Source organism: Giraffa tippelskirchi, chromosome X (assembly GCF_054371585.1).
Source record: "Giraffa tippelskirchi isolate mGirTip1 chromosome X, T2T-mGirTip1v1.2.pri, whole genome shotgun sequence".
NCBI lineage: Eukaryota > Metazoa > Chordata > Mammalia > Artiodactyla > Giraffidae > Giraffa > Giraffa tippelskirchi.
The window spans coordinates 38,257,192-38,278,460 of NC_137289.1; the positions used below are offsets into that span (position 1 = coordinate 38,257,192).

The 21,269-nt window shown below is 46.7% G+C and overlaps 1 pseudogene; it reads left to right on the forward strand.

Moving 5' to 3' along the window:
• The first annotated feature begins 1,987 nt into the window (after positions 1 to 1,987).
• LOC145535607 (protein FAM209 pseudogene) lies at positions 1,988 to 2,440 on the forward strand (annotated as a pseudogene).
• Positions 2,441 to 21,269: the final 18,829 nt, after the last annotated feature.

The following is a 21,269-nucleotide window of genomic DNA, read 5'->3' on the forward strand; positions in this document are numbered from 1 at the left end:
CTTTGTGGTTCAGCTGGTAAAGAATCCAACTGCATTGCGGGAGACCTGGGTTTGATCCCTGGGTTGGGAAGATCCCCCGGAGAAGGGAAAGGCTACCCACTCCAGTATTCTGGCCTAGAGAATTTCATGGACAGTATAGTCCATGGGGTCGCAAAGAGTCAGACATGACTGAGTAACTTTCATTTTCACTTTCACTTCATGGATTTTGGGGGAAGAAGACCGCAGAGGTTGAGTGTCCTTTTTACCATGTGATACGATCTACATGTCTTATCCCTGGTAATGTTGACCTTGACCACTGGGCTGAAGTAGTGTTTGTCAGGTTATTCCACTGTCAAGTTACTCTTTTTCCCCCTCGCCATATTGCTGTATTTTTTTGAATGAAGTCACTATGTGACTTTTTGAATGAAGTCACTCTTAAGGAATAGGGAGCTCCACCTCCTTGAGAGCACAATTACCTATGTCAGTTATCTGAAATTCTTTCGCGTGGGAAATTTGTCTATTGTCTCACATGTATTCAATCATTTATTTATATCAGTACGGACCCATAGATATTCATTTTATACTTTGGGATATAATCCCAAAAGATGACTAACTTAATTTATTACGTTGCTCGTCTTGTTACAGTTTTGGCCATTGGAAGCTCATTCCTGTCTTCTTTGACATAACTCCGTTACTTCAGGGCTTTTTTATTTTTTTAAAATTTTAAAGCACTTCCTTTTTGATACAGTAAGATCCCCCAGACTCCTCTTCTATATTTCCTCTCTGAGCCCTACAATCAGTAATTTCTCCAAGAAGCCTGGTTCCTTTTATTGGAAAAGAGGATTGGGAACCAAGATCTGTGCTTATTTCTACATCATTGTTTCTTTCAGATTTTGGGAGTATCATTTCTCTTAAGCCCTTTCAGCTAAGAAGGCAAAGAAATATATGTATGTATACTCATGGGCCATCTATTTCACTGCTCAATTCAAGTATGCATGTGTAACAGTATCAGGATTGTTAACCTGTACCCCTACGAGAAAGAACACTATAAACTAGATTACACTGCTTTTATATTTTACTTTCAGTCTTGCAAACTCCATTCATTTCCGAAGTTACTTAAGTCAGGGGATCTTAGTGAGGTGGTTTCATACATTTGTAATATAATTCCATTCTTTAGTCAAATTCTGCATTCTATTCTTGATGTCAGTTTTTTTTAAATATGCATGCATTGCTTTACTTTTTGTGCTGTAAGGTTCTTCTGGTTTTGACAAATATGTAGTGTCATGTATCTTCCATAACATCATACAGAATAGTTTCACTGCCCTAAAACATCCTTTATGCCTGGAGAAGGAAATGGCAACCTACTCCGGTATTCTTGCCTGGGAAATCCCAGGGATTGAGGAGCTGGTGGGCTACTGTCCATGGGGTCTCAAGGAGTCACACACGACAGCGACTGAGTACAGTCATTTTTAAGAACAGTGTTGGCCACACAAAACACATCAGTGGCTCCTAGTTTGTGGCCTCTGGTTTAATATCTTACTTTCCCACTTGTCCCTCTGCTCCATAGGGGTACATGCCCATGGGGCTGCTCTGCTCAGCCCAGTGTTTGGATTCAACAAATGGAATAATGAAAATCGAAAACGGACCCACCCTCCCAGTAGAGCACCAGGTTCAGAAAGAATACATTGGCATGGAAATGGCATTCTGTCACTCCCCACCTCTTTTTCAATTGCCCTCTGGAAATTTCGCTATTTCCCTTTAAGCCCTACTCCCAGTTGACCCCTGCAAGCCTTCTTACCCTCGGCCCTGAAGTCATCACAATGGCCACATGGGTTCTGGTGGGGGCGGGGCCCTCTATGACGTCACCAAGGGCCCAGCCCTGGCTGGTCCTCAGTCTCCAGGTGCCAGGGCAAACCAGCGCACCAGGAGCTGTTTCCTCTCGGCTCACATGTGGTCCATCAAATGGTTCCTGTGCTTTTCCACGGGTGTTACCTGTGTCTGCGCCTTAATGTTTACTTCTCTGAGAGAGAGAGCCGAAGAAATCCAGGGGAAGATGCTCTGCGGAGGATACAGTCTAATTCAGCAAAATCAACCAGAGCATGCCCGAGACTGGCTTAAGATCATGTTTCCCTGGCTTTTCTTCATTGTGCTCATGTATGTGACAGTGAAGTTGATGGGAGAGAGTGGTGAGAGTAATGTGCAGACTCCTCCTGCCTGTCAGGGCGGTTCATTTGGCTCTCCGGGACAGAAAAAGAAAAATGCTTCCCCAGACAAAGACTATATGTTTGCCACCTTAACCCAGCTGGAGATGGACCTTGTGAAATTTGTGTCCAGGGTGCGGAATCTGAAACTTGCCACGGCAACCTGCAGTAACCTCAATGCTCCCAATGTCGAGGTTCCTGCAGATGCACACAATAACATTACACTGTATGAACTCTGGTGCGACGAAGACTCCGATTGAGTGGATTTGTATGTCAGAGTAGGAGAGGAATTGTTGATTGTTGACATACCTTATCCAAACTAATAAAACTATTCTGAAGCAAAAGAAAAAAGCCTCTGATATTTTTTATTTGCTCTACAGTTTGACCTTTTCCAGAGTGTCGTATAATTGGCAGCATGCAGTGTATAACCTTTTCCAGACTAGCTTATTTTACTTTATAACATTCATTCAGATTTCATCCATCTCTTTTTGTGATTTGCTAGCTAATTTCTTTTTATTCTTGAATAATATTCTGCTATGTTGATGTACCAAAGTTTGTTTACCCAGTCGTCTACTAAAGGACACTTTGGTTGCTTCCAATTTGTGGGTGAGAGAGAGAGAGTATGAATTAAGCTGTTATAAAATTCATGTGCATGTTTTTGTGTGGGTATTAACTAGCAAATCATTTGATGAGCAGTCTAGGAGTGTAATTGATAGATCATGTGGTATGACAATGTTTAGCTCTGTAAGAAATTGCTTCCAAAGTGATTCTACCATTTTGCAATCCCACTAACAAGGAATGAGAGTTCCTGTGGTTCCTCATCTTTGCCAGTAATTGGTTTGTCAGATTTTTGTATTTGACCATTCCAATAAGTGTGTAGTGGTATCTCATTATTTTAGTTTCACCAGTCTACTCTAAAAAGTTATCTTATTTCCGTATTTCCATTGCAGCATTTCCATTGTGTTTTATTACCATAAATTCTTCAGGAGTTTTATCTTTAATCTGAGGTTTAAATAGATCTACTGCTCAGCCGAACTTCTGCTGCTGTTTATACCATCAGTGATTATTTTGCTTAAATAGTCTTCTAATAATATTTTCATGAAGGACTCATAACTTGAAATCATGTATAACACTGAGCACGTTTTTGAGAGAGGGCAACAGGCAGGAAGGCCAGGGGTCTCCAAATGGAGGAAATAGGCTGCAAGTGTCAAACATTTTATCTCTCTTAAGCGGCAGGAAAAAACAAACTAGCGATATTTTTTCCCTTCTCTATACAAATTTGAGAGGTTTCTCTTAAAATACTGTGTTGCCATGACACCTGGTTTCAGCTGAAGTTAACTACTCTCAAACTTTGAGTTAACCAATGCATTTTTCTTATGGAAATGTTTGTCTTAAGCTATGTTAATGTACTGTGCATTTACCCCAAACACTGTCTTTCGCCTAAGGCTCAGAACCTACTTGGCAAACCAGTATGTTATACTCAGACATTGTTCCCCTAATCTATGTAAATGAAACTATTTGCATGATCTGCCTTTCTGCAAAATTCAAGTCAATCCTTTTATGGCCTGGAATGTCCGGTGCCCAGATTATTCGAAAATACATCTTATGGATGAGGGGTGTGGTGTCACTCTGAGTTGAAGACATTCCTTTCTTACATTAACAAACTGCTAGTGACTATATAACATCCAGCTGAAGACTAGCAGGGAGGTACTCTTTCTGCCCCCTTCTGATGCCTATGTCAGCTTTCTCTATCTCCTTTATACTTTAATAAAACTTGATCACACCAAAGCTCTGAGCGATCCAGCCTCGTCTCTGGCCCAGGATTGAATTCTTCTCCTCCAGAGGCCAAGAATCCCGGCCGTTTTTCTGTGGCTCAGCAACACCCTTTCATCTTGCGGGCTCGTCCGGAATTCTTCACCACAAGGTAAGGATGCTTAGAGCTCTAGTTCTTTGTTCTCCGAGCGAACACGTTTTCTGCTGTACTTTACTAACTCTACGGCGTGCTTGTGTGAATCTGCGTGAAAGAAGTGAGGAGCCCTGCTCTGCGGTTCCGCGGTGACCTCATACGGCTTATGGCAGAAACCTGTCGGGGGTTTATACCGACCTGCCAATGCCAAGAGGCACCCAGTGTCTCCTTTGGGGACCGAGCAGAAATGGGCAAAGCGTGTGGACCGAACTCTCCTTTCTCGGTCAAACTTTTCGGTCTCTTTGACCATTTCATAGCTCCTTGGGAATTAGAAGTACTAACCTATCTGTCGGGTCATAGACTTTCAAGGGACTTGTGATCTATGCTGTTACTGTGTACTGTTCCTTGGGTCCCAAACTTGAGGTTGGTAGTCAGCAAGCGCCTAGCCTCGCTAGGAATCGAAAGTTTGGAAGCTAGATGGAGCTCTAGCTGCGGGAACATCTCTGAGGTTAAAAGTTACTCAGATTGGAACTGCAATGGATTTTTTTTCCTTTGGTAACACTGGCTCTTAGTGGCCCAGACGAGGCTCTTATACTGGTGTGGTGATGCTTGGAAGGAACATCTCAGTTTTATGTGCGCATTGGTCTTATTGTGGTCAGGAATATATTCAGGGTCGTGCACAGGCACTCAGGTGACAAATGTCTCCTCCAGCGGTCTTGGTCTGGGAGGCATTCTGGAAGGTTACTCTGATTGCACCCCGGGTGGCATCAGAGGCAAGCAAGGTTTTAACGGCGAGGAGCTGGACGTCAGTCAGGGATGCCATCAGGTCTACCCCTGGTGCATCCCCACCCCGTCTCGGTGGTAGAACCGGGAGGGACGAGTACGGCGCCTGCGTCGGTAAGGGACAGACTAAGTCCGACCAGAAAAAGAAAAGCTTTGGTGTCAAGTCTGTCTACACCCCCATCTAGAGCAGGGAGGGACGCCTCCGAGAGAAAGAGGGCGCTGGTCGCTTTTTTTCTCTCTTACAGATGGGAGCTAACAATTCCAGCCTCACTCCTTTGAACTGTATCCTGAAAAACTAGGATAGATTTGATCCCCAGGGCTTAAAGAAGACACACCTGGTCTTCCTATGTGATACTGCATGGCCGCGGTACCCACTGGAGGATGGCGAACGGTGGCCAGTTGGAGGGTCTCTTAAGTATGATACTGTTCTACAATTAGACCGGTTCTGTAAAAAAAACAAGAGAAATGGGTAGAAGTAGCATATGTGTTGCCCTTTTTCTCTCTGCGAAATATGCCAGACTTGTGTCCTAAGGGTGTAGGTTTGGGTGTGACACCTTCAGCTCCCTCCTGTCCTCCTACTTTGCCCCCATACCCGGGGCTCCCAACTGAAAACCAGAACCCCACCCCACCCCCGCAAGAAGGGCTGCCTTGGTCTCAGTGGAAACCCAAACTGAGATTCAAACTGCCCATATAGAGGTCGAACCAACACCTGTCTCAGTACGACCTCAGACTACTTTGGTTTCAGTAGAAACTCAGACCATCGAAGTGAGAGATGGGATGGAAGACAGGAGACAAGGAGAGAAAGAAAATCAGGTTTCTCCAATCTATCCCTGGGATCTTCTGCGCAGAGCAGCCAGAGAGACTGAGGAACAGCGGCACAAGCTGTTGCCTCTTCATGAAGCACCCACCGGGAGAAATAATCAGTCTATGAGAGTGAATAAGCCTTTTTCTTATGAAGAAATACAAAGAATTAAGGAGGATCTGGGAGACTATTTAGAGGACCCAGAAAAATATATTAGAGCTTTTAAAGGTGTTACTTTGCTTTATGACCTTACTTGGAAGGATGTGATGTATATCTTGGGACACACGCTGACTCCCGACTCAAAGAGTCGAGTCTTGGAAAAAGCAGTTGCTTATGGAGATAAATGGCTTGGTAATGAATCAGTAGGGAAGAGGGAGGACGAAACAGCCGCTCTCCCCACTGAGAATCAGGCGGTCCCAACTATAGAACCGGATTGGGACTACAACACAGCTAAAGGAAGATGGGGTCAGAGTCATTTTGTCAGATGCATTCTTGAAGGACTCAGGCAGGCGCGTGCTAAGCCTTTAAACTATGGCAAATCGGCAAACATAAAACAGGAGGAAAAGGAAGCTCCTGGTCAATTCCTAGATAGACTGAGAGAAGCCCTTCGCAGATTCACTGAGATTGATCCCGAAAGTGAGGAGGGAAAAGCGATCTCAAAAGATGGATTTCTCACTCGGTCGGCTCCAGATATCCGCCGTAAGCTATTAAAACGGGCGTGTGGACCTAACCAGTCTTTAGATAATCTGTTACAACTGGCTCAGACAGTCCATTATGGTAGGGAATATGAAGAAAAGAAAGAAAGGCAGAAAAAGACAAAGAAAAAGGCGGAAGCCTTCGCAATGGCTGTAAGAACTGTTCTTAAATAGCCTGAGAAAAATGCCCAGAGGGACCCAGGTGAAAAGGGATGGGTTTGCTCTTACTGTGGAAAGGAGAGGCACCTCAAGCGGGATTGCTCTCAGGCATTTAAGCCGCCCCCGGCTCCAGGTCCTGTCTGCAAAGGACCACACTGGAGGAGAGACTGCCCGCAGAGGCGTAGGTTTCAGGGGTCTGACTCTCAAGACAATCAGGACTGAAGGTGCCCGGGGGTCCCCACACAAGCTCCCGTCCTAATTACACCTGAGGAACCCCGGGTATTAATAACTGTGAGAGGCCAATCCGTCAATTTCCTTTTAGATACTGGGGCAAACTTACTCCGTGCTTACTGAAGCCCCTGGCCCACTTTCTTCCCGATTCGCTTCCATAATGGGACTGTCTGGACGAGCCAAAAGGTATTACTTCTGTGTTTCTGTCAGTTGTGACTGGGATTCGGTGCTATTTTCACACGAGTTTCTGATCGTGCCAGAATCGCCCTCACCCCTTTTGGGGAGAGAGATACTGAGTAATGTCCATGCCTCTGTTTTCATGAATATGGAGCCCTCCCTTTCTCTCCCTTTAATTGAACCAAATGTAAACCCTAGAGTATGGGCTGATGGAAAATCGGTGGGTCGAGCACAAAATGCTATTCTTGTAGTTGATAAGCTCAAAGAATTGAGCACTTATTCCCACATAAGAAGCAGTATCCACTAAAACCTGAGGTTAAGGAAGGGTTAAGACCCATCATCGAAAATTTAAAGGAGCAGGGACTATTAATTCCCTGTAACAGTCCATGCAACACTCCTATTTTGGGTATAAAGAAATCAAATGGTAACTGGAGACTAGTTCAAGACTTAGGAATAATAAATGAGGCTGTAGTTCCTTTACATCCTGTGGTGCCTAATCCTTATACTCTATTGTCTGAAATTCCTGAACGAGCCAAATATTTCTCAGTAATGGATGTAAAAGATGCCTTCTATTCAGTGCCTTTGGCGGAGGAAAGTCAATTTCTATTTGCCTTTGAAGACCCTACGCAGCCAGCGTCTCAGTTAACCTGGACAGTTTTGCCCCAGGGATTTCGTGACAGTCCTCACTTATTTGGACAAAGTTTGTCCCGGGATCTACAACACTTTAATAGTTCTGGAGCGGTGGTGTTACAATATGTAGATGATATTTTGCTCTGTGCTGAGACAGAGGAAGCTTGTTCACAAGCCTCAGAAGATGTCTCAAACTTTCTGGCAGGCTGCGGTTACAAGGCATCAAGAGAAAAGGCTCAGCTTTGTCAACAATCTGTTAGATATCTGGGCCTAATCATATCAGAAGGGACTAGGGCCATAGGCCCCGAGAGAATTAAACCTATACTAAATCATCCCCTACCTATGACTTTAAGACAACCGAGAGGATTTTTGGAAATCACAGGCTACTGTCGCATTTGGATTCCGGGTTATGGGGAACTTGCCCGGCCTTTATATAAACGTATCGCTGAAACTCAGCAGGCCCAAACCGACAAACTGGTTTGGGCTCCAGATACTCAAAAGGCTTTTAAGGTTCTACAGGCGGCTGTCCTGCAAGCTCCCGCTCTGAGCTTGCCCACAGGGTCAGAATTTAATTTGTTTGTCACTAAAAGAAAAGGTATGGCCTTGGGAGTTTTAACACAACCCCGAGGACCTCACCAGCAACCTATTGCTTATCTAAGCCGACAATTAGATGTAATTTCACGTGGGTGGCCCCACCGCCTAAGAGTAATTGGAGCAGCGGCTTTATTAGCACCAGAAGCTTTAAAAATAATTAATGGATGAAACCTTACTGTACTGACTTCTCATGATGTGAGTGGAATCTTAAATTCTAAGGTTAATATCTGGATGACAGACAGTAGGCTTCTTAAATATCAGTCATTGTTGTTAGAAGGACCAGTAACTAAGCTTAAAGTTTGTGGGAATTTAAATCCTGCCACTTTCCTTCCTGAGAAGGAAAATGAAACACCAGATCGTGATTGTTCCCAATTTCTAACTTTAAACTATGCAGCTCGGGAAGATCTAATGGATACCCCATTAGACAATCCTGACATGGAAATATTTACAGATGGCAGTTCTCTTGTTCGAGATGGAAAGCATAAAGCAGGTTATGCAGTGGTGATGGCTGAACAGGTTTTTAAAACAAAATCTCTCCCCCAGGGAACTAGTGCTCAGTTAGCGGAGCTTGTGGCTCTGACCCGAGCTCTAGAGTTAAACAAAGGGCAGCGAGTAAATATCTACACTGATTCTAAGTCTGCTTATTTGACTTTACATGCTTGTGCTGCCATATAGAAAGAAAGGCAGGTTAACACAGCAACAGGAGAACCTATTAAACATTTCAGAGAGATCGGGAGACTTTTAACTGCTATATATTGTCCTGAGGAAGTAGCTGTTATGCATTGCAAAAGACACAACAGGGATGGGAGTAAAATAGCCCGAAGGTAATCAGCTGGCTGACGCCAGAAAAGCAGCACTTTACCCAATGCCCTTCACTACAGACGCCTTTGATCTGGACAGGTCCTGTGGAGCGGGAAAAACCACAATATACTGAGGAAGAATTAGAAAGATGAGAAAAGAGGAGCAAAGATTACTGATAAAGGATGGTTACAGTCCGAAGATGGATGATTAATAATTCCTGAAAATGCTCAATGGAAAATCCTTAAGGGTTTACACCAGAGTTTTCATTTGGGTGCAGAGAGTACTTACCAGATGGCTTCTCATTTGTTTGAAGGTAAAAATGTAATAAAAACTTGAAAGAACATTATCAAAAGGTGTGAGGTTTGTCAAAAAAATAACCCAAAGACTAAAAAGCTGGCAAAATCTGGATTACAACGAAGTGGAAAGGATCCTGGAGAGGACTGGGTGGGAAATTGATTTTACTCATATGCCAAAAGCTAATGGATATTCTTTTTTTTTTTTTTGCTAATGGATATTCTTGCATACAAGTTTGGGTGGATACTTTTGCTGAATGGATTGAGGCTTTTCCCTGTCATAGTGAACAGGCTAAGGAGGTTATAAAGATTTTAATCCATAGAATTATCCCAAGGTTTGGGCTGCCACGGAGCCTTCAGAGTGACAACGGCTCCGCCTTTAAAGCTGCCGTAACTCAGGGGGTGTCTAAAGCTCTAGGAATAGAATATCACTTACACTGTTCCTGGAGACCCCAATCCTCAAGAAAGGTTGAAAAAGCTAATGACATTATCAAAAGACACCTGCGTCAATTAACTCAAGAGACTCAGGACAATTGGATTAAAGTCCTACCCATAGCTTTAATGAGGGCTCGAACTGCCCCCAAAAAGGAGGGACTGTCCCCCTTTAAATGTATTTATAGAAGGCGTTTCTTACGCACAGACATTGTTATAGACCCTGAAGCCTTGGAATTAACTAATTATGTAACTCGGCTCTCAGCTTTTCAACAGGCATTAACAGAACTCCGGGAGAGGACTCCTGACCCAGCCTCTGAGTCAAGCAAGCCTCTATTTGAGCCAGGAACTGAGGTCCTCATACAAACTTTGGGTCTGGTGGCCAATCCCTTGAGCCCCTCTGGGAAGGTCCTTGCCAAGTTATTCTTTCTTCTCCCACAGCTGTCAAAGTGCCAGGAATTGATTCGTGGGTACATCACACTCGAGTTAAGAGGTGGCACCCTGACCAGAACTAAGTGGCTTCATTTTATGTCTTGACTTTCTATGCTCTGACTTTGTACCTTTCAGATGGGCCTGATCATCTATGTGAGCCTACTTCTGCTGACTCCAAAGGTCCTGAGTCTGCCGTTTGATCCTCAAGATAATGCCTTCCTGTCCTGGGCTCACTCCTACGCTGCCTTTCATAATCGGTCTAACTGCTGGGTCTGCGGAGCACTCCCCTCTTCATCAGTGGAAGGCTTCCCGTGGTGGACATCTCCACTTCAAGGAAAAGACTTTCTCCAAGTCTGCGAATACCTTCGACAACAATCCTATGTGACGCCTCTTCTTAAACTAATGACATCTAACAACCCTAAAATGGACTGGTGCAACACTTTGTACCTTAACTATGGACATAACGTGACTTTTAATTTTGATTATACATTGTCTCGGTTTAATGACTCTTTTGCCACACATAAGGCAAATAGGTCTAGATCTAATGGCTTTTTACCTGATGTTTATCAAATATGGGATGAGGTTATATGGCTAACTCCTGAAAAAGGACGTCTAATATCTACTGCCCCTATATGCTGGGAACAAATACAGCCATCCCCGGAAGTTAGTCAACAACTTAATTATAATGATTGGAAACACTTGGGACTTTTGCCTCGGGAAATATGCAATGTAATCATTCCCGTGTTTTCCAACCCCAATTCAGGTCCTCCCTTTGTCTGGCCAGGCACTGATTGGGACTGGATATCTCAGTCACGCTGGCTTGCTCCAAACGGGACTTATTGGATATGTGGCTCTTACCTATGGGCATGGCTTCCCCCTGGTTGGACAGGGAGATGCACCCTAGGTCTCGCCTTTACTCACGGCTCTATCTTTTCAGAGCTTCCAAAAAAACCTGCTAATTTACCCCACCTTAAAACTCGGTGGGCAAGGTCTATATTTCACTGGTATGATTATTTGGCTGCAATGTTTGTTCCCTCTTTGGGAACTACAGACGTTATGCTACGAGTAGGTGCTTTGACTAATTTTACTCAACAGGCATTGCAAGATTCTCAAAAAGCTATTTCAGCTCTTAATGCTGAACAAGCACAAATTAGAAAGGTGGTTTTACAAAACAGATTGGCTTTAGATATTCGGAGAGCTGCGCAACGAAGAACTTGTGCCATTATTCATACCCAGTGCTGTACATATATACCTGATACGAGCACCAACGTTACTCATTTTGCTAAACACATGAACAAGATGATTGGGGCTATGGATACTCCTGGAGCCTCGATTGCCTCACTTTGGGAGACGTTAACTAGTTCCCCATGGGGGAAAACTAGTTTAATTACAATAATTCTGGTGATTTTGTTTTTGCTGTTTACTCCCTGCATCCGTAACTGTGTAACTGGATTTGTTTCTAGGTGCATGAGAGCTTTTAAGTTACAGATGGTGATGGTGGCTCAAATGCCTGCTACTGCTGCAGCTTCCTCCAACTACTATTTGGGGCCCCTGGATCAGACACCCTCAATATGAGAGTTAGGAGAATATGTTGCCTCAATAATTTAGGGACAACGCCCCTTGTCAGCTTGGAAGCAGTTATGGAACAAAAACGACGTCCCTTTTCCCTAGGCAACATAATTCTCCTAAAAGAAAAGGGGGGAATGAGAGAGGGCAACAGGCAGGAAGGCCAGGGGTCTCCAAACGGAGGAAATAGGCTGCAAGTGTCAGGCATTTTATCTCTCTTAAGCGGCAGGAAAAAACAAACTAGCGATATTTTCCCCCTTCTCTATACAAATTTAAAAGAGGTTTCTCTTAAAATACTGTGTTGTCTCATGCATCGAACATGGAATGGTGTTCTGTTTCACATATGATAATATACATGTTTCAATGCTATTCTCCCAGAATGTCCCACCCTCAGGGCTGGGGCAATGGGATGACCCAGAGGGATGGGATGGGGAGGGAGGTGGGAGGGGGGTCCAGGAAGGGGAACACATGTAAACTCATGGCTGATTCATGTCAATGGATGGCAAAAACTGCTACAATATTGTCAAGTAATTAGACCCCAACTAAAATAAATAAATGTATTAAAAAAAAATACTGTGTTGCCATGACACCTGGTTTCACCTGAAGTTAACTATTCTCAAACTTTGAGTTAACCAATGCATTTTTCTTAAGGAAATGTTTGTCTTAAGCTATGTTAATGTACTCTGCATTTACCCCAAATGCTGTCTTCCGCCTAATGGCTCAGAACCTACCTGGCAAACCAGCATGTTAAACTCAGAATGGCACCAGACCCCTCATCCATAGGATGTATTTTCGAATAATCTGGTCACTGGACATTCCGAGTCATAAAACGATTGACTTGAATTTTGCAGAAAGGCAGATCATGCAAATAGTTTCATTTACATAGATTAGGGGAACAATGTCTGAGTATAAGACATTTCTTCCTTACATTAACAAACTGCTAGTGACTATATAACATCCAGCTGAAGGCTAGCAGGGGGGTGCTCTTCCTGCCCCCTTCTGATGCCTATGTCAGAAGCTTTCTCTATCTCCTTTATACTTTAATAAAACTTGATCACACCAAAGCTCTGAGCGATCCAGCCTCGTCTCTGGCCCAGGATTGAATTCTTCTCCTCCAGAGGCCAAGAATCCCGGCCGTTTTTCTGTGGCTCAGCAACAACCTTTCACTAGCAAGTAAGGTTCTTAAAGAAAAAATCATCACTGGGCTCCACATGTCACCCACACCAGGAAACTGAAAGAATCTTTGTCATTAAACACTTCAACAGGCAAAACCAAACCGTTACCAATATCTTTGGGCACATGGTGGTCAGGATGCAGGGGAGATCCAGGGATTTCTTAGAGATGAGCCCAGGGTCCTGTACAGAGAGACAGAAAGTGCCCTGATTCCATCATCCAAGGCTTCCAGCAGGAGGCAGCCACACTGGAAGCCTTCTAGAAAAGGATCTTCTTTATCAGAATAAAAATTGTTCAAATTGAAAGCATATTGGTTATTATTTGCCAACCTAAAATATTCTTAAAAGCCTGACCCCAGATCTTTGCAGTTCCCACTGGTTCCTTTGTGTTCAGATTGTCAGGGTGGAAACATTCCGTCATTTCAAATTAGTTTCTTCTAATTCTGTTATTGGCTATTATATGAAGGAAAGGTCACACTTGAAAAAATACATAAGAAAATTCCTGCAAAAAGATTGAGTCAAGGAGCCCATAAGCTGCATGAACTCTGCCTTCTAACAGTTTCAATTTCAAAGACTGAGGGCAGAAGAAGAAGGGGACGACGGGGGGCGAGATGGTTGGATGGCATCACCGACCCAACGGACATGAGTTTGAGCCAACTCTGGGAGATGGTGAAGGACAGGGAAGCCCAGCGTGCTGAAATCTATGGGGTCGCAAAGAGTTGGACACGACTGAGTGACTGAACAGCAACAAGCAGCTTCAATTTTCTGCCTGGAGAAATCGGATAAAATAGGCATCCTGATTTTTTCACTTCTCTGTTCAAACTCTGCTACAATGAAATTGATATTCATATCAACATGTAAGGATTTCTGAGTTTTGAGATGTCACACCAAGGTAAGAGGTGCTGGTGAAAATAGAACGCTACTGGTAGGCAAAACATTCTTAAAGCTTTGTTTCAAATTGGATTTAAATACAACACTACATGGTTACATGAAGTCTGAACCGAGAGTCTAAATACAGCAGGCAGTATGTAAAAGCAAATTTGACATCCCGTATGTGGGAGTAAAAGCTACCGGTTTTTGCAGTAGTCATATACGGATGTGAGAGTAGGACCGCAAAGAAGGCAGAGCACCGAAGAACTGATGCTTTCAAACTGTGGTGCTAGAGAAGACTCTTGAGAGTCCCTTGGACTGCAAGGAGATCAAACCAGTCAATCCTAAAGGAAATCAGTCCTGAATATTCATAGGAAGGACTGATGCTGAAACCAAAGCTCCAATCCTTCGGCCACCTGATGTGAAGAGCCGACCCACTGGAAAAGACTGATACTGGGAAAGATTGAAGGCAAATGGAGAAGGGGACGACAGAGGGAGAGATGGTTGGATGGCATCACCAATTCAGTGGACAGCAGTTTGAGCAATCTCCAGGAGATGGTGAAGGACAGGGATTCCTGGCGTGCTGCAGTCCATGGGGTCACAAAGAGTCAGACACAACTCAGCAACTGAACAGCAACAACCACGGGAGAGTAAATGTTTCTTGTCAGATCTGCAGCTGGTATGCACAAATTGGTTGACAGCACTCTCCAACATAGATTGTCTCCAAGTCTGATTAAGTGTGTCACAAGGGCATGAATCAAAGTGATGTATTCGTTCCAGGATGGAATAGAATGTTACTTGGAACAGTCTGTAAAACGTACACCGAGTCTGTAATCCACTCAAGATTTCAAAGAATAAAACATTTACCTGAAATTTAAAGCCTCTTGGAAAGTTGTGTTCTATCTATGAAAACATTTCATAGATTTCTTTTCATAATCATTTTTCACAGTGATATAACACTTTCACTCCTCAGTTGCTGATGTTATTACCAAGATAAACTTGTCCTCATGGGTGTGGGAGATAAAGTTGACCCATTGTGATTGTTCTCTGGTCAAATGACTCTCGCAATTTCTAATTATGTTCTACATCCACAATATTTCTTGTTATACCCATCAAAGTCTACTTCTCAGATCTTCATGTACACCAAATAATAGATACCTGGTGAGTTCAGATTATATTAAACACTCTTTCCACAGCTCTTCCCATGTCGATTGAATCAGAACAAGGTGAAGCAGGGAGAAGAGTTGAAATTTTCAATGATTTCTAAGGCCTCTAAAAAAAACATTAGACAGAAACCCTAGCCTTTACTGGTCTATACGAAAGAATCACAATGTGCCTGTTTCATGAAATTGCAACAACTGACTAACTAGAGTTGCAACAAGTTGGAGTTATGCTTGGAATGATTTGAGTTGAAACAGTTTGGATGTGGCCATGTGAGGATATATATAGGATGATACATACTTAAGGAGGTATCAACAAGTATGAATCCATAAATTGATAAGGTATACTTTGTAAACAAAGATGAAACATTGAATTTGTTTTCACTATCTGACCCTTCCAGAATTTGCCATCATCTACTGACTCCCCTGGGGACTTGGTTTATTGCCACCAGATTAAAACTAGTTACATGAATCGTGGTTAGCTTTGTTCTCTTTGTTTGAAATTGTTTATGTTTCTCTCTCCTAGTATACTCTTATAAAGGCCACGATCTTTATCACTTATTTTGTCGATAAGGTTGTCTCTTGCATTTTCCACTGTGTAACCATCTTCCATGTATACAGATATTGATATGTCTATGTATATAGATATTTATGTTTCTATGTATCTAGGTATTTATGTATCTATATATCTATGCATATAGACATTTATATATCTATGTACCTAGACATTTATATCACCATCAATCTGGACGTTTATGTATCTATGTACCTAGACATTTATAATTAAGTACACTTATGTATACACAAATAGATGTTTTACCAGTGTAACAGGGCCTGATAAAAAGGGAACGCTCCTACAAAAAGAGTCAGACATGACTTGGCGACTGAACAACAACAACAAAATAGAAAATACATTCCGTTCACCTGCCACCAACAACACATAGTATGTCAGTGCCACTACAGTATAAAATAAAGGTTCGTTTAAAAAAAGAATGCTCAGGGGGACTTCCCTGCAGTTCAGTGGTTAAGATTCTATGCTGCCAATGCAGAGGGCGAAGGTTCGATCCTTGGGCAGGGAAATAAAGATCCCACGAGCCGCGTGGCATGGCCAATAAATACATAAAATTATTAAAATAAATACATAAGAATGTTCAGGAAGAACACACAAGCTTTGGGGTGTTTCTTCAGGTACATTCCATATTAAATTACAGTCCTGAGTTAAAACTCGAAAGTTTTCATTGCCAAGGTTATCACAACTGGGCATGAAAGAATCCTGCCGCCTTGTGGCCATTCCCTGAAATAGCAACCTTAAGAGTTTTGCTTATGAGTACCTCTTTGTTGTTCAGTCCCCAAGTCGTGACCCACACTCTGTGACCCCATGGACTGCAGCACGCCAGGCCTCCCTGTCCCTCATGATCTCCCGGAGTTTGCTCAAACTCACGTCCATTGAGTCGGTGGTGCCATCCACACAATCTCATCCTCTGTCGCTCCCTTCTCCTCTTCCCTTTACGACCCCTCACCCCATGGTGGATTTGGGGCTGACCTCGCACCTCACCCCATGGGGGAGCTGGGGCTGACCCCACATCACCCAGTGGTGGAGCTGGGGCTGACCCCACTACTAACCCCACAGTGGAGCTTGAGCTGACCCCACACCTGACCCCACGGTAGAGCTCGGGCTGACACCACACCTCACCCAACGGTTGAGCTGGTACTGATCCGACACCTGACCCCATGGGGCGGCTGGTTCTAACCCCACACCTCACCACACGGAGGAGCTGGGGCTGACACCACACGTCTCGCCACGGATGAGCTGAGGCTCACCTCACACCTCACCTGTCGGTGGAGCTGGGCCCAACCCCACACCTCAAGCCAAGTGGATCTGGGGCTGATTCAACACACCATCCGACGGTGGACCTGGGGCTGACCCAACACCTCATATCATGGTGCAGCTGGGGCTGACCCCACACCTCACCCCTGGTGGGGCTGACCCAACACCTCACCCCACGGTGGATTTGGGGCTGACACCACACCTCATCCCACGGAAGAGTTGCAGACTGACCCCACACCTCACCCCATGGTGGAGCATGGGCTGACCCCACACCTCACCCCATTGTGGAATTGTGGCTGACACCACACCTAACCGCACGGTGGGGGCTTACCCACAACCTTAGCCCACAGTAGGGCTTACCCCACACCTCACACCATGGTGGACCTGGGGCTGATCCCATACCTCACCCCACGGAGGAGATGAGGCAGGAACCCACACCTCACCCAATGATGGAGTTGGAGCTGAATACACACCTCACCAATGGAGGGGTTGGGAAATGACCCCACATCTCACCCCATGGAGCAGTTGGGGGCTGTCCCCACACCTCACCCCATGATGAAGTTGGGACTGATCCAAAACCTCACCCCACGGAGGAGTTGGGGACTGAACCCACACCTCACCCCATGGTGGAGCTGGTGCTGACCTCACACCTCACCCCCAGTGGGGCTGACCCAACATCTCATCCCATGGTGCATTCGGGGCTGACACCACACCTCACTGCACGTGGAGTTGGGTGGACCCCTCACCTGACCCCAAGTGGATTTCCGCCTGATTTACACCTCACCCCACTTTGGGTTGGGGGCTGACCCCACACCTCACCCCAAATGGAATTGCTGGCTGTGGGTTGGGGCTGATCCCATAGCTCACACCACGGTGGAAATGGGCCTGACCCCACACTTTATCCCACGTGTGTTAGGGCTGACGACATACCTCAACCAACTGTGGAGCTTTGGCTGAACCCACAACTCACCCCAAGTGGAGTTGGATCTGACCCCACACCTCACCTCAAGGTGGACCTTGCGGTGATCCCACACCTCATCCCATGTAGAGTTGCACTAACCCCACACAACAACCCACGTGGAGTTGGCGGTTGATCCCACACCTCAGCCCACGGTGGACCTGGGTCTGATACCACATTTCAACCCAGGTGGAGATGGGGCTGACTCCGCAGCTCAACCCACATGGAGTTTTGGCTAATCCCACTCCTCTCCCCACGTGGAGCTGGGGGCTGAGCACACACCCCACCCCACAGAGGAGTTGGTCTGACCCCACACCTCACCACGTGGCGGGGTTGGGAGCTGACCCCACACCTCACCCAATGGTGGAGCTGGTGCTGACCCCACACCTCACCCCCAGTGGGGCTGACCCAAACATCACCCCACGGTGGATTTGGGGCTGACAACACACCTCATCCCATGGAAGAGTTGGGGACTGACCCCACACCTCAACCCACGGAGGACTTGTGAGTAGACCCCAGACCTCAGCCCACGGTGGAGCTGGGGCTGACCACACAACTCACTCCACAGTGGAGATAGGGCTGACCCCACACCTCACCCCACGGTAGAGATGGGCCTTACCCCACACCACACCCTACAGTGGAGTCGTGGATGACCACACACCTCACCCCATGGTGGACCTGGGGCTGACCCAACACCTCATCCCACGGTGGAATTAGGGCTGACACCACACCTCACCACTCGGAGGAGTTGGGGGCACACCCCACAACTCACACAATGGAGGAGTTTGGGGTAGACCCCAGACCTCACCCCTCTGTGGACCTGGGGCTGACCACACACCTCACCCCACAGTGGAGATGGATCTTACTCCATACCACACCCTACGGTGGCGTTTTGGCTGACCACACATCTCACCAGATGGTGGAGCAGGGGCTGACGGCACAGCTCACCCCATGGTGGAGCTGGTGCTCACCACACAACTCACCCCATGTGGAGTTGAGACTGACCCCACACCTCACCACACATACAGTTGGTGCTGACCCCACACCTCACCCCTCGTGGGGTTGTGTGAACCGACACCTCACCCCACGTGGAGCTGGAGCTGACCTCAATCTCACCCCATGGTGGAGTTAGGGGCTGACCCCAGACTTCACCCCACAGAACAGTTGGGCTGACGCCACACCTCACCCCATGGTGGAGCTGGGGCTGAACCCATACCTCACCCCACGTGGAGTTGGGGCTGATCCCACAGCTCACACCACAATGGAAATGGGCCTGACCCCACCCCTCATCCCACACGTGTTAGGGCTGACGACATACCTCACCCTACTGTGGAGCAAGCACTGACCCACAACTCACCCCAGGTGGAGTTGGATCTGACCCCACATCTCACCTCAAGGTGGACCTGGGGCTGATCCCACATCTCGCCCCACTGTGGAGCTGGGGCTGAACCCACTTCTCACCCCAAGTGGAGCTGGGGGTGAAGCCACTCCAAACCCCATGGTGCAGCTGGGGCTGACCTCAAACAACACCCCATGTGTAGTTGGGGGCTGACCCCTCACCTCACCCCATGGAGGAGTTGGGGGCTGACCCACACCTAAACCCTTGGTGGAGCTGGCAGTGACCCACACCTCACCTCCCTGGATTTCGGGGCTGAGGCCACACCTCACCCTCTGTGTTGAGCTGACCCCACACCTCCACTCAGTTCCACCTAGAGATGATCCTCTACATCCCTCAGGTAGAAAAATGGATGAACTTCACAATTACGTCTCAGAGAGCCTGAGTCTGAGCCTACATCTCACCTCAAGTGTAACAGTGCTTGTTCCCACACTTGAGCTCCTTGGCAGCTAGGAGTCATCCTACAACGCATCAGTGTTGGGTGGAGCTGAAGAAGATCCCAGGGTGGATCACACACATCACTTCGGTTTACACTGGAGTTTTTACCTGTCACCTCAGGTTAACATGCAGTTGATCTCCCACCTCACCTTGTGCAGAACTGCAATTGATCCCACCCCAGTCACCGCAGGACGTCTGTCTCAGCAGCTGACTGACAGGACATCCAAATGGGCTCATCCCTTATCATTGTTGTTCAGTCACTGAGTCATGTCTGACTCTCTGCGACCCCATGGACTGCAGCACACCAGCCTTCCCTGTCCCTTCACTATCTCTCGGAGTTTGCTAAAAACTCACGTCCATTCAGTCGGTGAGGCCATCCAACCATCTCTTCCTCTACCCCTTATCATTTGCTGGTTTAAGTGACAAATGAGGGGAGACTGACATTTTGTTACCGTGCCTGCCTCCCGAGACAGGCCTGGAGGTACCTGAGCAACACAGCTTTTATTTAAGGTGAGTCTGAAGGCAAAGCATGGGGGACGAGGGGCGAGGGCGGGGGTCCAGTGCTGGCGTGCAGGCTCCGCCTCTGCTCCCCATGCCTCCGTCTATGATTCTGTTCAGCCAGAAGGAGCCCCGCGAGCTATGTGAAGAGAAACAGCTGCTCCTCCTTGTCCTTGTCCATCAGCTCGTGCTTGGACTGCTCCTCGGTCTTCAGGGCAGGTGGCTGAGACTGGCACACTAGCCTCTTGCCCCGCTGAGGGGAGAGGACGCCGTGAGCCTGCACCCTGGCCTCAAGGTGGGTACTGAACCCTAACCCTAACCGCAAACCCTAACCCAACCCCTAACCCCTAACCCTAACCCTTTCTAGGACCTTGACACCACCTCTGACGGCTTCGTGGCGTCTTTCCTCTCTAGGAACGGACGCCACCTCTCACTGATCCCAGACGTCTTTCCTCTCTAGGACTGGACGCCGCCTCTCACTGATCCCTGACGTTGTCCTCTCTAGGACAGGACGCCGCCTCTAACTGATCACAGCCCTCATTCCTCTCTAGGACTGGACGCCGCCTCTCACTGATCCCAGACGTCTTTCCTCTCTAGGACTGGACGCCGCCTCTCACTGATCCCTGACGTTGTCCTCTGTAGGACCTGACGCCGCCTCTCACTGATCCCAGAGGTCGTCCTCTCTAGGACCGGACTCCGCCTCTCAGAGCTCCATGATATCTTTCCTCTCTAGGACATGATGCCGCCTCTCACTGGTCCCTCACGTCTTCCTCTCTAGGACCTGACGCCGCCTCTTACTCATCCCTGACGTATTCCTCTCTAGGACATGATGCCGCTTCTCACTGATCCCAGACGTCTTTCCTCTCTAGGACCAGACGCCGCCTCTCACTGATCCCAGACGTCTTTCCTCTCTAGGACTGGACGCCGCCTCTCACTGATCCGTGACGTCATCCTCTCTAGGAGCCGACGCCGCCTCTCACTGATCCCAGACGTCTTTCCTCTCTAGGACCTGTCGCCGCCTCTCACTGATCCGTGACGTCTTTCCTCTCTAGGACCTGTCGCTGCCTCTTACTGATCTGAGGTCGTCCTCTCTAGGACCGGACACTGCCTCTCATGGCTCCTTGACGACTTTCCGTGATATCTTTTGTCTCTAGGACCTGTTGCAGCCTGTCAGTCATCCCTAACGTCTTCCTCTCTAGGCGGTGACGCTGCCTCTCACTTAGCCCTCCGGTCTTCCTCTCTAGGAAGTGACGTTGCCTCTCACTGAT